The following is a 14,701-nucleotide window of genomic DNA, read 5'->3' on the forward strand; positions in this document are numbered from 1 at the left end:
AGAAAAAAGAAGGAATTGAATTTTTAAAAATTAAATTTGATCAGATTGAAGAAGTCAAAGAAATTGGTCGTTGTTCAGTTCATTTTTTGCTTGTTAAAGATTTATATGTCCGTAGGAAACAATTTCCATTTTCTCTGGCATATGCAGTGACTATTCATAAATCTCAAGGATTAAGTGTAGACAGTGCATTGGTGAACATTGGATCTACTGTATTTAAAGAGGGTATGGCATATGTTGCTTTGTCGCGAGTCAGAACATTATCTGGTTTGTTTTTGATTGATTTTGATGAGACAAAGGTTACTGCAGATGCAAACTGTGTAAAAGAGTATAATAGGTTAAGAAGGGTGTATGCTCCAAATTTAGGTCAATATCCTGTATTTGGTCGAAAAAGAAGGTTTGACAGTATCTGTTCTGAAGGTGTTGAGAAGGGAATAGCACAAGATAATGTTGTGATTGCAAGTAAAAAGAAATTGGACACTGTTGAAGAGGTTGTTGGTTATCAGTTTGAAAATAGTTCAGGTGTCAACTGCTATGCTAATGTAGTGGTCAATGTTGTTTTTTATCTTGAAGGTTTGCAAGAACAAATTATGCAGAATCGGCAACAAAGATTTTGTTCTCTGTTGCATTCTGTTTTTGAAAAATTGACAACAGATACAATCTTTTGGATGTGTGTTCTGGTTCTACACAATTTTCACAAAATATCCAACAAGATGCTCAGGAATTTTTAATGTATATGCTTATCATTTTTGAAAATGAAGGTGTAGAAATAGAAAATATTTTTGGCCTTTCTTACAAATGGGAACATTATTGTGAAAATTGCATGTATACATGTAGCTACAGTGTAGACACTGGGAGATTTCTGTATTTAACATTACCAGACTGTAAATCAGTGTCTTTCAATAAATTAGTTAAAGGTGCAAATCAAAACATGGAGTGTAGCCAATGTAAATCAGAAATGTTATCCACATTATTTTTAACAAAATATGGCAAATACATAATTTTAATGATGCAACATTGTGCTGCTGACGGAAGAAAATTGGATACTTTAATAAAGCAATTTGTAGCAACACAACTATCAATATCAGGAAGGACTTTTGTAGCAATTGCTATAATTTTCCATGATGGTCCTTCCACCACATCTGGACATTACACTGCCTATCTAAAATGTGACAAAGGCTGGACACTTTGTGATGATGCCCAGTTGGTTTTCAAACAACGTTTGCCTAGTGAATTACCAAATTCCTACCTAATATTTTTAAAGTCAAAGTTTTAGGAAGATAATTCACTCTCTGAGAAATTCATTATTAGAATTTAATAGGACTACCATTGGACAATTTACATAAAAAAGGAGTGCAAAAATACCATTTGGCCTCAAGGAAAGGTATATGTTTGAATAATGGACTTTTTGGTGGTCATTGATTCGGTGAATATTTTAAAGCGGCAACATTTACAGTTTTTATAAGTTAAACTTATATAATTTTGTTAGCCGTAAGCATTTCATATATGTGTGATTTGTATTTTCTGGTATTTTACTGAGAATAGCATGTTGGTTTTTTTTTAACAATCTTTCTGATTTTTTTTTTTTTTGCCCGCTGTTAAGTGATGAGTACGATTGAAATCACTATTTCTAGTGAAATTCAATATATTCTGAGAACAGCAAAAAAGGCAAACAAATTACTTTGTGGAAATTATGCTGTGTTGTAAAAAATGTATTATTACATGTTATAACAATTTTTTTCTTTTCTTTCACAGATCCTAATTTTAAAATAAGCAATTTACATCAATTTAGATTGCAAAGAAAATGTGAAAAAAATGTATACCATTTTTTATTTCTATTACTGTGAAGGTAAGTTTAACTAAGTATCAATATGCAGACTGGAGAGATCTGCAAGAAGCTACAAAGTTTAAACACGTTTTTAAAACACTCTGTTTATACCTATGTAGTTTTGAAATCTGACTGTAATCGGATATCATGTGACCTGCAAAAAAAGAGATTTGAGGGGTTCATAATATTTCCCATTGTACCTAGGACCGCAATCATTTCAATCATCCTTCTTTGAACATCTTTGCAGACAAAACTCAGTGCTTACCTTCTATCATTCGCAAGCAATTTTAAAAACAGAAATATGTCACTTTTTGTAACATAGTTATTGCGCAAGACACTCTTTCATATTTACAAAGAGAGGACAAGGCACTCTGTGCACTTTTTCTACTCCATGTAAATACAACCTCATCATACACACCACTTTGCGTTGAAAGGGTGTTCTATAAGTGTTGTTGTGAATGATTGCACTGAATACTCATAGAACAAGACACATCTCTAGATTTATCAGAAATCATAAATCTCGATATGTGTGTGAATGCTACACCATTCTAAAATTGGTGTAGGAAAGCACAACAAGGAGAATTGTTTTCATTTCTCCACAGTTTTATATCTTCAATGCATGCTACAATGCACAGCATACATTGAAGGAGAAAAATGCCTTTACTGATTGTTTTTGTGCAGGAAGGTGTGTCTTCCTGCACAAAAACAAACAGCACATGACACAGATATCCTTGCACTATGGTGCAACGGTGCCTGTGTCACCACATGGCTGCAGTTTAAGCAGCTGTGCAGAGAGAAGCATAGATTTGCAACATATTTATGTACATATGTCGCATCCCTGTGCTTCGGAAGTACTACAGCACACTGCAGTTAAAGAGGTTACTGTGTGATGCTGCAGCACTTCCTCATAGTTCTGCACTTATACATTCACCATACGCTACTAATGCATTCATTCAGTCAATTACGTACTACACATCCATTCATCTAAACTTTCACACACAAACAAACAAATATAGCTCTTTTTTAAACCAGGAAAGCTAGTTCTTACAAGAACTTTTTTTTGTTCTTCTTTTATATTTGTTTGGGGGGTTTCTGAACTATTTTTAATTTTTTGGGGTTTTTCTGCAAAAAAAGAAAAGGAAAAAACAGAACAGGAGGAAAAAAACAATGAACTTCAGGGGAAAAAAAGCCAAAAAAACTAGCAATGATGACTTTCTTGCCTACGGCAGATCAGATCGGTAGACTGCTCTCCGTAGCATAAAGTCGCATTGCATTTAGTGCAGAGCACTTTCAAAAATTGGAATTGTGGACGGATGTCCAAATTTTGTGCTGAAGGATGCACTCTTGCAGTGCTCGGCTGCGATGAGTCGGAAGGAGCAGGAGCGACTCTCATCCTTCGGCATTCCTCCTGAGCAAGATTTACCGGATGAAGGGTCTTCAGGTGCTTCATCATGCTAGTGTTCCGCATGAATATTTTTTGTTAGGATCCCCTCGAGACAGCACTTTCTGGCAAATCTTGCACGTCACCAAGGTGGCATTGGTCTTAGTTTGCCCCTCAGGATAGGTAAAAAATTTCCACACCACTGATAAAAACGTGGTGCACGTGGTGGCTCTTCCACAAAATCATCCTCAGATGTATGAGGAGATGCAGGAGATGCCTGCTGCCCTGAAGCCATTGTTTGTTCTGAAAAAAAGTTTGAGCTAAGTAAAAACTTAGTCAAAAAAGCTTCTTCTCTGCAAAGAGATGCTCTTCCAAAGAAGGTCAAAGAAGAATGATTGAAATGGGTGGGGTCTTTCAATAGTTAGAACAGGAAGTATAATGAACCACTCAAATCTCTTTTTTTGCAGGTCACATGGGATCCGCGCACCCTGCGCTTACGCAGCACGCACCCAGCGCACATCCGCAAAATTGAATTTAAAAGGAATATAGGATTAAATGTATAAATATATAACTTTTAAGAGTAGTTTAGAGTTTCTATTCAATAATTATTCACATGAAATATATATATATATGTTTTTTTAAATGTTCAATATTTCACGGGATCCGCGCACCCACCGCGTCATACACGCATGTGATGCATCGCAGAAGCGCAGAAGCATCGTGTAACGTAATCGTACGTGTCGCGTACCGGTCGCATTGGAATCGCGCATCAAACACGTACTCAACGCATACCGTGCGTGGATGCTTTCACGTAGGGATCGAGAACGGTGCACATAGGGTGCGCGGATCCCAAAAAAAAGGGAAAAAAATGAAAAATAAAGTTTTGAAAATATGGTTTAAAAAATATTTTTTAAAATATAAAAAAATATTTTTAAAAACCCAATAAAAACAAATAATATTTTTTTATTTTTAAAAGAATTAATTGAAAAAATAAGTTTAAAAAATGGTGATAAAAAAATATTTTAAAAAAAGATAATTAATGAAATTGACACACTGAAATTGAAAAATATAGAAATCCAATGAAAATCATTAAACGTGATATCTTTAGAGATAAGTTATAGATAGGAATTAGCATTTACAAAACCTTTGAAATTCACTGAAAAAACTATAGGTTTCATGCACGTTATAGTTAGGAATTGGCATTTAAAAAACCTTTGCAATTCACTGAAAAAACCATAGGTTTCGGGGGCGTTATAGTTAGGAATTGGCATTTAAAAAACCTTAGAAATTCACTGAAAAAAACATAGGTTTCAGGGGCGTTATAGTTAGCTGGACATTTGCCTCGTACAAAACCCTAGAAATTCCCCCGTTATAGTTAGTTCAGCTTATTATAACTCGCGTCCCAGCAATGCACTGCTGATGATGTCACATATTGCATCACTCATGACATGGTCAGTGACATCACTGATGACATCACTGATTACATCTCAAATGACATCACTGATGACATCACTGATGACGTCAACCATGTGATAAATTAGTGCATCTTCTCACACCCTTTGATATACCCAATGAAAATTTCAGACGTACATTCTCAAAACCATAGATACTCCAATACCAATAACTACATACCCACTCATTGACTCTTAGGTCTACACACACATCCAGTCACTAACCTGTACAGTCACTCATATTTACAGTCACTCAGTACAGGACTATCATATGCATTTATACACCTATATAGCCAGTCACACACCACCAATTGTCCATAGAGGTACTCACACAACTAGTCAGTCATGCAAATAATTAATCACACTCCCATTTACTCATCTATCCAGTTATACTCACACAAGTTCACTTACTCATAAAAATAGTACCACATTCTTACGCTCTTATACAATCACTGATGCACGCACACACTCATCCATACAGCCACTCTCACAATCACACACTCTCACATATACACACTTATATACTCTTACACACATATATACTGGCTGTCACAGATGTAGTTACTCACACATGTACCACTGAGATATGCATTCAATCACTAACACACCCATACATACACTCACCTAACCATACAGTCTATCACAGATGCACTCTTAAAACCATGCAACCATAGAATCACCCACTCACACATCAATGCACAGAGTCACAAACAGACCACCCACACAAACACTCAGACACCCATACAGATACTCAGACAACCAATCAATAACCCATATAGACACTCATGTAACTATTCAGAAAACCATACAGCCGCTTACACAGCAACAGACAGACAGATACAGACATTCACACAGTTTAGTCACTAGTCTGCAGTAACATACGTTTAATGACTCACTTATAGAGTCAGTCACGCACCTACTAAATCATCCATTCACACACTTATACACCCACTCATTCTTCAATAGGCCTTTCCCTATATATATATTAAACATATTTAAACTTTACAGAAACACAGACTCACTGGATGACGTCATCAGTGATGTCATCAGTGATGTCATTTGAGATGCCATCAGTGATGTCATGAGTGATGTCACTGACCATTTCATGAGTGATGTAATATGTGACGTCATCAGCAGTGCATTGTGGGGGTGCGAGTCATCACTGATGAAAATGGTCTTAAACAGCCAATGAGTTCTTTTTTTCTTTTAAAGTATATAAGCCTCCATTTTACAACTACCTTTCTTTTCATTTTGTCAATCTACTGAAAGACACCTTCAGAGTGCATCCAGGTCTCCTCCTCACTCCCTGAAATACACTGCTGTTCTACCATTTTCAATTAAAATTGATTGCTGCTCAGCTCCTTGTCCCAGGTAATAAGAAGAAATAGTGAGGGGAGTGGCTATGGTGTATGAATATTCTGGAAGAGAAACTACTATGAACCAATGCTTCTGAATGCATCCAGATGTCCTCCTCACTCCCTGAAGTAGAGTGCTCTTCTGCCATTTACAACTAAAATTGATACCTGTTCTGCTCCTTGTCCCACGAAATAAGAAGAAATAGTGAGGGGATTGGCAAGGCATTTATAGAGTAGACAGTGTACATTTCACAGATGAAGGGAACAGAGTCTTCCTCTTGATCTTTAGACTCTGCATCGATACTTACTTATAGGTACCAAAAAACACTCAATTAACACAATGGCTCTTTTTAGAGCCAACCAACATCCAAACACTTAAACTTTATTTTGAATTCTATTTTTTATACGATTTTTTTGTTGCATCTCTATGCTTCCCCTGCGCAGGCGTACAAACTGCAGCCATGCGCCGGCACAGGCTACCTTGCACCATGGTTCAAGGATGCCTGCGTGGTGGGGAGATTGTTCTTGTGCAGGAAGGGATACCTTCCTGCACAAAAACAATCAAAAGATGCTTTTTCCTCTTTCAATGCGTGCTGTAGAATGGAGGACACACTAATAGAGGAAAAAACGAGGAGAAATAAAAACATTTCTCCTCGTTGCGCCTCGCAACACCACCTCTAGGGTGGCGTAGCATTCACACGCATCTCCAGAGTTTACGATTTCTCGTAAACCTGGAGATGTGTCTAGTTATTTGTGTGTTGCGTTGGAACACCCACAACAACACCCATGGAACGCCCCTTCAACGCACAGTGCTGCGTGTGAAGAGGCAGTATTTATGTGGAGAGGAAAAGTCACGCACGGTGGCTTTTCCTCTCCTTGTAAATATGGAGGAGCTCCCTGCGCCACCAGTACGTTATGAAAAGTGACGTAGTGGTGGCGCAGGGGCCTTGCTAATCTTCCCCAGAGATGTTAAGCAAATTAAGGGTAAGACAGACAAAGGGAGAGAGACAGAAACAGAGACAGAGAGCAAGGAACTGAGAAGGAGTAAGGCAGTTAGAATGACTGAGACACATGGAGACAGGGACCGATACATGGTTGAAAAAGTAGTGATGGAGGCAGTAAACCTAGGGGAGTAGTATAGAAGGAGTGAGGGAGTTACAAAAGAGCAGTAAAGGAAGAAGAGAGAGAGAAGGGGAATGAGAAAAGCATGAAAGTGAAGGGGTGAGAAATACAGATATTTCAAACTTACCTGACCAACAAAATAACTTAATTATAAATAAATGTTTTTTTTTTAATTGCTAGAAAAAAGGATTACATTTCCTAAATTTCCTTTCTCGATCTGAAAAAAAAAAAAAAGTAGTAATATTTAACAATACATTTTAGAATACAGTACACATATTTTCAAATTTAACAAAGTAATTGTTTGCCCTTTTTTGCTGTTTTCAGAATATATTGAATTTCACTGCAAAATGTGAAATCAATTGCATTCATCACTTAACAGCGGGCAAAAAAATTAACAATCTGAAAGATTGTTTAAAAAAAAACCTGAATCTCTCCTCAGTAAAACATACCTTGATAGAAATGTAACAGATATATTAAAAATATCATCTAAGAACAGTAACTATTTGCAATAAATAACGTCTGTAGATCTTGTTGCTTAAGCTCATACACCAAAATAATATCTGTCAAAGAAGTCCACAATAGAAGCAGTTACCTTTCCATGAGGCCAAATGGTAATTTTTAAATTCTTTTTTGGTGAAATATCCAATGGTAATCCTATAAAATCGAAATAATGGTTTCTTCAGATGCTGCAATTTGTATCTAAAATTTTGGTTTTAGAAAAATTAAGTAGGAATTTGGTAATTCTGCAGGCAAACGTTGCTTGAAAATCAATTGTGAATCATTACACAGTGTCCAGCCTTTTTCACATTTTAGATAAACTGTGTAATGACCAGAGGTTATAGAAGGTCCATCATGGAAAATTATTGCAACTGCAACAAAAGATTTTCCTGATATTGATAATTGATTTCCTGTAAACTTCTTTATTAAAGTGTCCAATTTTGTACCATCAGCTCTACAACGTTGCATCATTAAAATTACATACTGTCCATATTTCTTTAAAAATAACGTTGATAATATTTCTGATTTACATTGAGAACATTCCATGTTGTGATTTGCATCTTTAACTAATTTACTAAAAGTCACGGATTTACTCTCTGGTAATGTTAAATATATGAACCTTTCAGAATCAACATTAGAGCTGCATGTGTTCAAACAGTTTTCACAACAATGTTCCCATTTATAAGAGAGACCAAACATATTTTCTATTTCTACCCCTTCATCTTCCAGTACCATAAGCATATACATTAAGAATTCCTGTGCATCTTGCTGGACATTTTGAGTAAACTGTGTACATCCAGAACATACATCTAAAAGATTTCTAACATCAGAAGCACATTCTATTTTAGTTTTATCATTACTCAGCTTCTCATAAAGGAAACTCAGCAGAGAACAGAATCTTTTTTCATGATTTAGTATTATCTGCTCTTTCTAACTTTCAAGATAAAATACAACATTCAGCACTACATTAGCATAGCAGTTGACACCAGAGCTATTTTCAAAATGACAACCAACAACCTCTTCAGCATTGTCCATTTTCTTTTTGCTTGCAATCACATCAGTCTCTATTTGTTTACTCTTCTGTACAACCTCATTACAGATATTCTCAATTCTCCTTTTCCGACAAACAACACGTTTTTCAAACACAGGATACTGACCTAAATGAGGAGCATAGCTTCTTCTTAATCTATTATATTCCTTTACACAGTTTGCATCAGCACTAACTTTTGACTCATCAAAGTCTATCATGAATAAACCAGATATTTTTTTTAACGCGTGAGAAAGCAACATATGCCATACCTTCTTTAAACACACTAGATCCAATGTTTACAAAAGCACTATCTACAGTTAATCCTTGAGATTTGTGAATAGTTACAGCATATGCTAGAGAAAACGGAAACTGCTTCCTACGTACATATAAGTCTTTCACAGCAAAGAAACGAACTGAACAACGACTAATGTCTTTAAACTCTTCAATCTGATCAAATTTTATTTTTAAAAATTCAATTCCATCTTTTTTCTGGTAATTAACAAAACCCACAACTTTACCCATAGCTCCATTCACGAAACCTTTTTCTTCATCCAAATAACGTCTTAAAATTACTCGAGAGATCATACATACATAAAGATTATTTTCTAAACCAGCTGTTTTTGATATGTTTTTCTCTAGAGATTCAAATTTAGTTGTCAATTTGCTTGTCAATATAATAGTTATTCCTTCATGCTGTATTTTATCCACAAGCAGATTACAGAATTTTTTCCAGCAATTTTCTTGTATATTTTCTCTGGAACTATTTGTTCTGTTGGAAACAAATTACATAGCAATCGACTCTGTAAAGCTTTTCTGCCATGTTCTGTGAGTAGTCCAATTCTGATATCTTTGAGAATACTTGCATAATCATCATCATTTGCTTGCCGCATATTGGTAATGAGTTATTGTACTCAAAGTATGTCCAAATATTCACATTACCTATACTTCCTAACGACTTTTTTGTGTCTTCATGTGTAAGAGTATGAAATACTGGTTGTCCTTTAACTGGAGTGAGCTGCAGTAGATCCCCAAAAACTATAACATGTTTTCCTCCAAATAGCACGTCATAGTTTGTCTTTAGAATTTGCTGCATTCTTAAATGCACAAAGGCAAGCATTAAGTTTGATACCATGCTTACCTCATCAATAATGAGAACTTTCATTTTTTTCAAAACTCTTGAAACTTCAAAACATGCTTCTCCTGTTAGCTTGTGGCATTGTATTTTGTTCTCATGCTCTACTGGTAACATTAGCAAACGATGGAGGGTAATTCCTTTTATGTTATATGCTGCTAACCCAGTTGGAGCAGTAACAACACAAGACAAAGTTGAATCAGTTTTTTTCTGTAGGTAGCTTCTAATTACTTTAATTAAGAAACTTTTTCCAGTTCCAGCTTGTCCACTCACATACATTCTGATTGGTTCAAATGATGTGCATGAGCACTCTTTATTTTCATGTAGTAATCCATAATCAATTTGTTTTGTGACTTCCCCATAAATTTGTTGTTGTTCATCATTTAGTTGTTGTTCCAAATTTGGTAAGTTTATTAAATCTTCCTGAGCTTGATTCATAGCTGTTTCCACTTCAGTCGTGGCTATTGCAGCTTCATTTTCTACGATTGGTTGTCCTAGAGGATCCTGAATGAGCGTCCCAGAACTTTGACTGCCTTGAGAACTGTCTCTAGCTACTTCAGCTGCAATTGTTGCTTCTTGTTCAATTTCTTCATTTAACATTTGTACCTAAGTTGTGAAAGTACTGCATTCTATGGTATCTTTGCATGCATTAAAGGAATCTTCATAGCTTTGAAAATGTCCAAGTAATTCATCCTCTGAACGCCATGGCTTAAACAACTGTAAAAGTGCTAAGTGGTAAAATTCCTTCTTGTCAGTAGTGTCGCAACTCAGCTTTCTGTGATTAATCAAACTTCCTTTTGTTTGTTTTACCAAACATCCTTCCTCACCAATGACTTTATATTTTCCATTGTTGATGTCTTCTGTGGTATTCCATTTAAAAATGTAGTTCTGCAGCACTTCACAGAGACACATGTTCTCAAGATGATGACTTCTCTTTGGGTGATATGTGTCCAACATGTTTGTTCTTAAAATGTCTGTACTTTCTGGTTCGTACTCTGCTAAATATTCAATTTCTCGAATAGATTTCAATACCCGATTTCGCATTCCTGCAAGGCCTAAACTTACCCAAATTATTCTTCTGGATTTGGAGTACAGACTTGCAGATGATAACCTATCTGCGCATTCGTATGACCCAATTTCTCGATGCGATAACATCTTTAAACTGAAACTGTACGGCTTCTTACTGACAGTCTTCTCGTGAGAAATCTCTTCCCACATTTCTTTCAATTCAGTTTTTTCAGATTTAGTAATGTAAGACGTTACATATCGAGCAACAGCAATGGAATTGTCAGCTACATACTCTATATCCATGTTAGCATTCCACATGGATAAAATGACTGGGTTGTAGTCATTTATATTTTTTGACTCTTCTTTTCTTTTAAGGTTGTAGGTATTTTTAGGCGATTTTCTTGTAATAGTATGTTGCACAGCTGACATAAAACTGTTTACTCTTCCTTTTGAAAGAACAGGTCGTGGAAATCCAAATCGACATTTTGTGTAGAATTTATCTTTACTCTTGTACTTTCGTCAACAGTATTTTCCACACCGATGACTTTGGAAACGTAAAACTTGCTCTTTTAAGTTTTTCTCTTCTGTGCTTTTAGGTATAGCACATGTTGCATATCCTTCAATGAAAGATAAAACTGCATCATCAGAATCTGTTCCAAATTTTGGGGCATTTTTGATCCACAACAGCATATGAATATGAGGAGCACCTCTTACTTGGTACTCTTTTCTCCAAAAGAAATCCACAACTTCTCCAAGATGTGGATTTTTTTTATTGCAGATGAAGGACATCATAGCCTCAAATCTATGATTGAAATATCTGCAAACATTAACCGGATCCAATGAGCACAATTCTCCTGCTGTCTTGTATTGGATGTTTTCAATATTTGAATTTGCCTCTCGAAGAAAATCCAGTAAATCATCCCAAGCGTACTCAGCACAGCTTAGGGTAAGGAACCATGTAGGAGTTCCTAAATTCCGTAACACACATTTCAATTCTCCATGGCGTCGGTACCAATATTCATTAGTCCCACGCTGACAAGCCATCAGATTAATCAATTGAGATTCCAAATGATCATCTCGCTGTTGCACTTTGTTCAGAAAATCCTTTGCAGACACATTATGTAGATGTACTCCAGTTTTTAAAATGTGATTTACTGCATAAGATAGTGCAGACATGTCACTTTCAAATAAAAGATGGAACAAATAAGGAATACTTTGACGAAATCTTGGATCTTCTGCATATAATCTTGTAGTCCGATACTCAGAAGCAGGAATCTGTACTGGACGTTTATCATATCGCCCACCTTTTCCTGTAGGAAACAGCTGGGGAAAACAACGAGCTTCCAAGCTCTCCTCCCATACACTCACGGGAGTTCCTTTGGCTTTTTCCATCTGAAATAGATCAATAGTGTTTCCCATAACTTCTTTAGAATTAAGAGGATGTATGCTGAAATGTTCATAAATTTCTTCTTCTTTTGACTTATCCACTTTTTCAATTTGCCCAGTTGGTATTCCTGTGTCTGCTACTAAAACTTCTTCATCTTCATCCATATAAATTGATTCATACCATTTATTATTTCTTTTCAAATATGAATTTGCTCTTTGTACTTTTCGTACATCTACCAGCTCCTGCCAAATTTTCTTATTCTTTGTAGGTACACCATTACCAGAATAACTAATGGTTCAGATTCCAAACTATCTGCATCAATTGCTTCAATATTTTTTTTCAAATCTAATGGCAAATAGACATTTCTTCCTTTTAAACCTCTTTGTAAATCGGAAGGAGGTAATTTACCTGTTTTGGGCTCCATACGAACTATAGTCTGAAACGGATGGACACATTGAATGAGTATAGACTCATACGTATTTAAATCACTAAGTTCTGCAGGAATATCAACCAATTCTAAATTATTATGTACAGCTCTAGCTGGCATTTTATTTTCTTCTAACTTGTTATAACAGTATTTACAAATATGCTGATCTTCACCCAAATCAATTTTCCAGTAACAAATATGTAGCAAAATCCTTCCACTTAGAATTATTTTCTTTTTCACTTTTTTCATAGAGATCAACATTCCTTGTTTGAGTTTTACAATGGCTTCTCCGGCAACAAATACAAGTAATATTTGGTCTTTCATTAGAGATGATAGTAAATTTTGTCATTTGATCTTCAAATGTTTTACTAACAGTGGGTTCTACATTCTCTTCCACATTTTCTTCAATAACTGTGTCATTTCCTGCACTTTCTTGCTCTGGACCAAAGTAACAAAACTCAATATCCTCACAAACCTTCTTCACATCTGATACAGATCCATGGAACAGAGCACTATTCAACTCATGTAACTTTAGTGCTGGACTTTTAGCAAAATACAATCTTCTCACAAACTTTCTCATTTCAGTATGATGAACTGCCAGCATCCTAAAACACTTTGACAAACTTTCCTAGAAAGACAAGCCAGAGAATGTCCTTACAAACCAGTATTCTCTCTCACTCTGCATGGATCTTGTCTTTGAAGCACCTTAATCTTCTGTTTAACACTTTTTTTTACTATATTCTCTTAGAAAGTCACGAAATTTATCAATAGATTCCTGTCGTACAGTACAAATACTACTACAATTCCAAGTGTACACTGGGGCTTTAGGACGTCTCCCCATAACCTCATCAGCTAACACTTCTTCCTCATTTCTTGGAACCATTTTCTCCTTTTCCATTACACAACCATCTTTAACTTCATATGCTCGACCACTGATGTCAACTGCATGCAGCAAACTATTACTTTGAAGATAACTCTCTTCATTAAAAAATGGTTCAGTACTTGAACTATGCTTTGATTCTCCTAAGAATACTTTACAAAAGTTTTTTTTTTCACTTCTCTTTTTCTTTTGCTTTTTGACTTCATTACATTCACTAATTTTCCTTATGTACGGATCCTGTTCAAAATTAAAATCAATAGTTTTCTTTTTAATTCCAAAGCCTTTGCAACAATTGATTCAATATGTTTCTTTTTCTTATAAAATTTGGCTTTCTTCCTATATTTTTTCACATCCTTTAGCAAATTGAACATCACTCTTCTCTGAAACATTTTTCTACGAATGTTTTTAAAATCTATTTTTCTTTTTAAGTCATTCTTTCTTACTTCTGATTGTACATTAGCATTTAGTATATTCTGTCGATTGTCTTGTTGTTTTCTACTTGAAACACTATTTCCAGTGAATATATTTTTTACATTTTTTCTTTGCTTGAGGATATTTTTTATAAAATCCTTAGTCTGCTTACCAGAAGGCTTTTTCTTTTTTCCAACATGAGGTTCTTCAACTAATTATTGTTGTCCAGTTGTCTTCAAATATAGATGTTGTTGCTGTTCTTTTCTCTTTCTTGATTTTATAGGCATCTTTAATTTATTTCAGTGTTGTTCAGCAATACATGAAAGAAACTAAAAAAAAAATACCTTTATGTAATTTAAATATATTACTATATTTTTTATGAGCTTTTCAAAACCTATCATATAAGCTGTCCCTTTCCTACGACTGCAAGTCTTACACAATAAAAGCTACATGAATTAAATCTCTGACAACAATTCCTGTGTGCACACAGACTCATGGTGTGATTCTAGGCAGAAAACGATATTTGATTGGCAATTTCAAAGCACATTTACTACTGTGGTTTTGCAAGTGATAATTACTGTAACAGCCTGACACATTTTCCTTATAGTTTAGAGAGGCAGAAAAGAGCACATGTCCTAACAGCTACTTGAGAGCATGAGCATGTGGAACCTGGATGAGTGATTAGACTAGAGCAAAGGAAATGAGCCTTGGTGATGTTGAATGTGGTAGCGTTACACACTACTATCTAAAATACCACACAGTGCTGAATAGTAAGCATGGGAGTGCAGGAGAAG

The sequence above is a fragment of the Triturus cristatus genome, chromosome 1_1 (genome assembly GCF_964204655.1).
Source record: "Triturus cristatus chromosome 1_1, aTriCri1.1, whole genome shotgun sequence".
Classification (NCBI taxonomy): domain Eukaryota; kingdom Metazoa; phylum Chordata; class Amphibia; order Caudata; family Salamandridae; genus Triturus; species Triturus cristatus.